Below are 6,162 nucleotides of genomic sequence, written 5' to 3' on the forward strand. Positions count from 1 at the left end.
TCCCTGACTTCAGACTATACTATAAAGCTACAGTAACCAAGACAGTATGATACTGGCACAAAAACAGAAATGTAGATCAATGGAACAGGATAGAAAGCCCAGAGATAAACCCACGCACCTATGGTCAACTAATCTATGACAAAGTAGGCAAGGATATACAATGGAGAAAAGACAGTTTCTTCAATAAGTGGTGCTGGGAAAACTGGACAGCTACATGTAAAAGAATGAAATTAGAACACTCCCTAACACCGTACACAAAAATAAACTCTAAATGGATTAGAGACCTGAATGTAAGACTGGACACTATAAAACTCTCTGAGGAAAACATAGGAAGGACACTCTTTGACATAAATCACAGCAAGATCTTTTTGAATCCACCTCCTAAAGAAATGGAAATAAAACCAAAAATAAACAAATGGGACCTAATGAAACTTAAAAGCTTTTGCAAAGCAAAGGAAACTATAAACAAGACGAAAAGACAGCCCTCAGAATGGGAGAAAATATTTGCAAATGAATCAATGGACAAAGGAGTAATCTCCAAAATATATCAACAGCTCATGCAGCTCGATATTAAAGAAAAAACAACCCAATCCAAAAATGGGCAGAAGACCTCCATAGACATTTCTCCAAAGAAGACATACAAATGGCCAAGAAACACATGAAAAGCTGCTCAACATCACTAATTATTAGAGAAATGCAAATCAAAACTGCAATGAGGTATCACTGCACACCGGTTAGAATGGGCATCATCAGAAAATCTACAAACAACAAATGCTGGAGAGGGTGTGGAGAAAAGGGAACCCTCTTGCACTATTAGTGGGAATGTAAATTGATACAGCCACTATGGAGAATAGTATGGAGGCTCCTTAAAAAACTAAAAATAGAATTACCATATGACCCAGCAATCCCACTACTGAGCATATACCCAGAGAAAACCATAATTCAAAAAGACACATATGCCCCAGTGTTCATTGCAGCACTGTTTACAATAGCCAGGTCATGGAAGCAACCTAAATGCCCATTGACAGATGAATGGATAAAGAAGATGTGCTACATATATACAGTGGAATATTACTCAGCCCTAAAAACAAATGAAATTGGGTCATTTGTAGAAGCATTAATGGATCTAGAGATTGTCATACAGAGTGAAGTAAGTCAGAAAGAGAAAAACAAATATCGTATATTAATGCATGTATGTGGAACCTAGAAAAATGGTACAGATGAACCGGTTTGCAGGGAAGAAATAAAGATGCAGATGTAGAGAGGAAACGTATGGATACCAAGGGGGAAAGTTGCGGCGGGAAGGTGGTGGTATTGTGACGAATTGGGATATTGAAATTGACATATATACAGTAATATGTATAAAATAGATAACTATTAAGAACGTCCTGTATAAAAAAGTAAAATTCAAGTTTTCAAAAAAACAGACTATGTGGTAGTGGCATAAGGATAAACATATAGATCAATGGAAAATAACTGATTCTAGAAATAAAGCCTTATATTTATGGCCAGTTGATTTTCAACAAAAAGTACCAAGATAATTCAATGCAGTAAAGAATAGTCTTCAACAAATGGTCTGAGACAATGGGTTATCCATCTGCATGTAAAAGGATGAATCTAGACCCTTACACTATACAAAAATGTTAACTAAGAGTGGATCATAAACCTGATGTAAAACCTGAAACTGTAAAACTTTTAGAAGAAAACGTAGGAGAAAATATTTGTGACGTTGAGTCAAGCAAATATTTCTTAGCTATGATGCCAAAATCACAGTCCGTAAAAGAGAAAATTGATGAATTGTACTACATCAAAATTAAAAACTTTATGTGCTTCAAAAGACACCATTAAGAAAATGAAAAGAGAAGCCACAGACTGGGAGAGAATATATGTAAATCATATATCTGATAAAGCATTTATATCCAAAATATATAAAGAATTCTTATAGCTCAATAAAAGAAGAAATAATTATAAAATTGGCAAAAGATTTGAACAGACATTTCACCGAAAAAATATATGAATGCTCAATAAGCACACAAAAGATGCTCACATGATTAACCGTTAGGGAAATGCAAGTTAAAACTAGCATGAAATACCACTCACACACACTGAAATGACTCACCAAAAAGATAGTACCAGGTATGGGAGAGGATATGGAGAAATCGGAACTTTTAGGCCTTGCTGGTAGGAATGTAAAATGGTGTAGCTACTTAGGAAAATAGTTGGACAGTTTCTTTTAAAAGTTAAACATAAATTTACCATGTGACTCAAATTCTACTCATAGGAATGTACTAAATAGAAACAAAAAGATGTCCACACACAGACTTGTATGTAAATGTTCATAATAGCTTTATTCATAATAGCCTCAGTGGAAACAACTCAAATGTCAATGAACTAGTGAAATGGATAAAGAAAATGTGGTTTATTGATACAACAGAACACTATTCAGCAACAATAAAAACAACAAAATATCAATACATGCTACAGTATGAACCACAAAAACATACCAAATGAAAGAAGCCAGATGCAGAAACCCACACTGTATATGAATCCATTTATATGAAACGTCCAGCTAAATCATAAAGACAAAGTAGTTTAGCAGATTCCTGGGGTTGGGCATGGGAAGGGGGGTGATGGCAAATGGGCACTAGGGATCTTTGGGGAATGATGGAAATACTGTAAAATTGGGTTGTGGCAATAGTTGCAAAACTTTGTAAATTTAGTAAAAATCATTGAATTATACCCTTGAAATGGCTGAATTTTATGCTTTGTAAATTATTAATAGAACTGTTAACGATTAAATGAGTTTACATTATAGTGGCTGGCACATGGTCCTCCATAAATGATAGTCTTATTCTTTGAAGATGTATTTTATCTTCTGAGCTCAGACCTAATGCCTCAAGAGGGCAAGGATGGCACGTGCTCACAGCTAGCACTTACTGAGTACTCACTGTTCCGGACTCTATGCTAACCGTTTTATGTGTATTGCCTTCTTTAATCTCACAACTCTCTGACATCGGTAGTAGTATTGTGCCTGTTCTACAGAAAAGGAAACGGAAGATTTGTTATGGTCTTGGGGTCAAGGCATGGAGACTACCTGGCCTCCACCAGATCTGACCTGTCCAAATGTGTCGGGAACCTTTAAGACCTAAGAATTTCTAGTCTGGTCATGGGTCTGGCTAGGTGGCTCTGAGCATCTCCTTTGTGCTATGCTTGGCCCTCCTGAAGCCTTTGCTGTTTGAAGCCTTGCTGTTCTAGATTACCTCGCAGTTCTGCTGTGCAATGAAATTGCTGGTCACCATAACAATAATTACCTGGCTGACTCTGACTCATGTTTCTCCTTGTCACAAAACTGTGACTGCTCTTCTTTGAGGTGTCAAAATATTTTTTTAATGAATTATAGTTGATTTACCATGTTTCAGGTGTATTCAGTTTTATACACACACACACACACACACACACACACACATATATAAACATATATATGTGTTTTCCAGATTCTTTTCTATTATAGGTTATTACAAGATTTTTAGTATAGTTCCCTGTGCTATATAGTAGGTCCTTGTTTTTTATCTATTTTATATATAGTGGTGTGTATCTGTTAATCCCAAACTCCTAATTTTTCCCTCTCCTGCCTTCCCCTGTGGTAACCATAAGTTTGTTTTCCATGTCTGTGAGTCTTTCTGTTTTGTAAATAAGTTCATTTTTATCATTTTTTTCAGATTCCACATAGAAGTGATATCATATATTTGTCTTCCTCTGACTTACTTCACTTAGTATGATAATCTCTTGATCCATCCATGTTGCTGCAAATGGCATTATTTCATTCTTTTTTATGGCTGAGTAATATTCTATTGTATATATCTAACACATCTTTATCCATTCATCTGTCGATGAGCATTTAGACCTGGTTGCTTCCAGGTCTTGGCTATTGTACATAGTGCTGCTATGAACATTGGGGTGCATGTATCTTTTTGAATTAGAGTTTTTGTCTTTTCTGGATATATGCCCGGAAGTGGGATTGCTACATCACATGGTAACTCTATCTTTAGTTTTTTAAGGAACCTCCATACTGTTCTCCATAGTGGCTTCACCACTTTACATTCCCACCAACAGTGTAGGAGGATTCCTTTTGCCACACCTTCTCCGGCATTTATTATTTGTAGACTTTTTAATGGTGGCCATTCTGACCGGTGTGAGGTGATACCTCATTGAGGTTTTGATTTGCATTTCTCTAACAATTAGCAACACTGAGCATCTTTTCATGTGCCTGTTGGCCATCTTTATGTCTTCTTTGGAGAAATGTCTATTTAGGTCTTCTGCCCATTGTTTGATTTGGTTGTTTGTTTGTTATTGAGCTTCATGAGCTACTATGACCCCTCTTGACCCATGCTGGAGGATGGTGCTGTGTGGCAGGTAGCCTCTGAACACTGCCCAGTTGGCTTCTGTGACTTGTGCCAATGTTTTTGCCTCATGCCTGCCTTGGGAGTCCCTGGCGGTCATGAAAATTTTTCCCCAGGCTCTTCCCTCAGCCAGGACTCATAGGCCCATTGCCCATTCATTGTCATCCCTGGGCACAGTGAGTGCATCCTCTCTGTAGCAGGAAAGAGCCTTTCATCAGTTTGGAATGCTTTATCCCTTAGGGTTTAGATCTTGGTGATGCTCTAGGCTGTGGGATTGGGAGGGTAGGAGAGAGTTTCAGTTGCTAGTTGGGTATAAGTCCTTGGGCCCAAATCCCTCTCACACTAACTTCTGCATTCCTGGGATTCTAATGGTTTCATTTGCTCTAACTATTAAGCACCATGGCTGCTGTTCTATATTAGATTCCTATTAGACATTAGTTAAGACATATAAAAGGAGTGTGTAGATGCTCAGATGGTCCTACGTTAGGTCAAGTATGAAGTGAAAATCTCCCCCCACGCCCATCAGCATTCAGACAAATTCACAGTTCTGTGCTCCTTTCTGCAGCTGACAATTTGATATGGCTAGTAGTTTGTCTTGTATCTAAACTGCCTCAAACTTCCTTTGCTAAAGGCATTCCCCATGTTTGGATTCAATCCACCCACTGACTGCTACTTATCCAATACCTCCCTGTGCTAGGTGTACAGGGGAGGCAAAGAAGCCTAATACTCCTCTTTTCTAGGAGCTTTCAGGCCAGTTGGAGAGACTGGAGGCGGGTGTATAAAGAGGAAATGTACATTAAGTGAGATAAGGGGATGGGGAGGGGATAACTGCACAGCACTGTTAAAACCACGATTACGGATTGCTTGGGTCAGGTTAACCATGGTTGAGGGGTGGCAGGGATCTAGACAAACTCACCGCAGGGCAAGCCTTTATTTAGGCAGCCCAAGCTGCTGAGCTGATTGCTCTCCCAGAGGGGAGGGCGCCCTCTCAGTATCATGGTCCTGGGGAGACTGCGTCCCACTTAGCTGGAGCGGTGCTGTTGAAAGATAATCCAGAGCTGTCCATCATTTTGTTTTAACTGACATTTGGGGGTTATCTGTGTTTTTCCAGCAGCCTTCCTTCCTTCAAATTTGGTTGATTATCAAACCAGTTTGCTCCTGGATAATTAAGAAGTAAAAGTATATATTTAGGCCATTACAAGGCAAAAGTTAACTCAAGTCCCACCTCCTCTTTGAGTTGACTCCCAGAGTTAGGTGACCTGATTGGTCTTTCTCCTGCGGCTCTGCTTCTACTCCTTTCATTGTGTTTTAGCTCAATCATGGGCTAAACTGACTTTTGTAATATGAAGGGGGTTATAACCCTCTTCATGGCATGGTTTCTGTAGGAAACTATTCTGTCCTGAGGCACAGCTGCCTCTCCTTCGACCCCTCCCACAGCAACACATGGGCAACTGCTCTGTCAACTCCCTGGGTCCGGGGAGGGGAGGGGAGGAGGGAGGGGAGAGGGTCAGGGATTGAACTCATACACAAAGCAGAGAGAGAGAGAGAGAGAGAGAGAGGGAGGGGGAGGGGAGGGAGGGGAGGGAGGAGCAGCAGGTAGGCCTCACTCCTCTCCTTTCAACATTCAACCAGAGCTGCTTGCTTTTTATCTTGACTGTATATATGTTGGGCTTCAGCATATGATTCCTTTCAAACATTGAATCCTGCTGTTAAGCGAAAACTATTGAAAACCACTGTTTTAAGAAAGTGGGTATGAAGAGGA

This window comes from Lipotes vexillifer, unplaced genomic scaffold, assembly GCF_000442215.2.
Source record: "Lipotes vexillifer unplaced genomic scaffold, Lipotes_vexillifer_v1.1 scaffold536, whole genome shotgun sequence".
Lineage (NCBI taxonomy): Eukaryota > Metazoa > Chordata > Mammalia > Artiodactyla > Lipotidae > Lipotes > Lipotes vexillifer.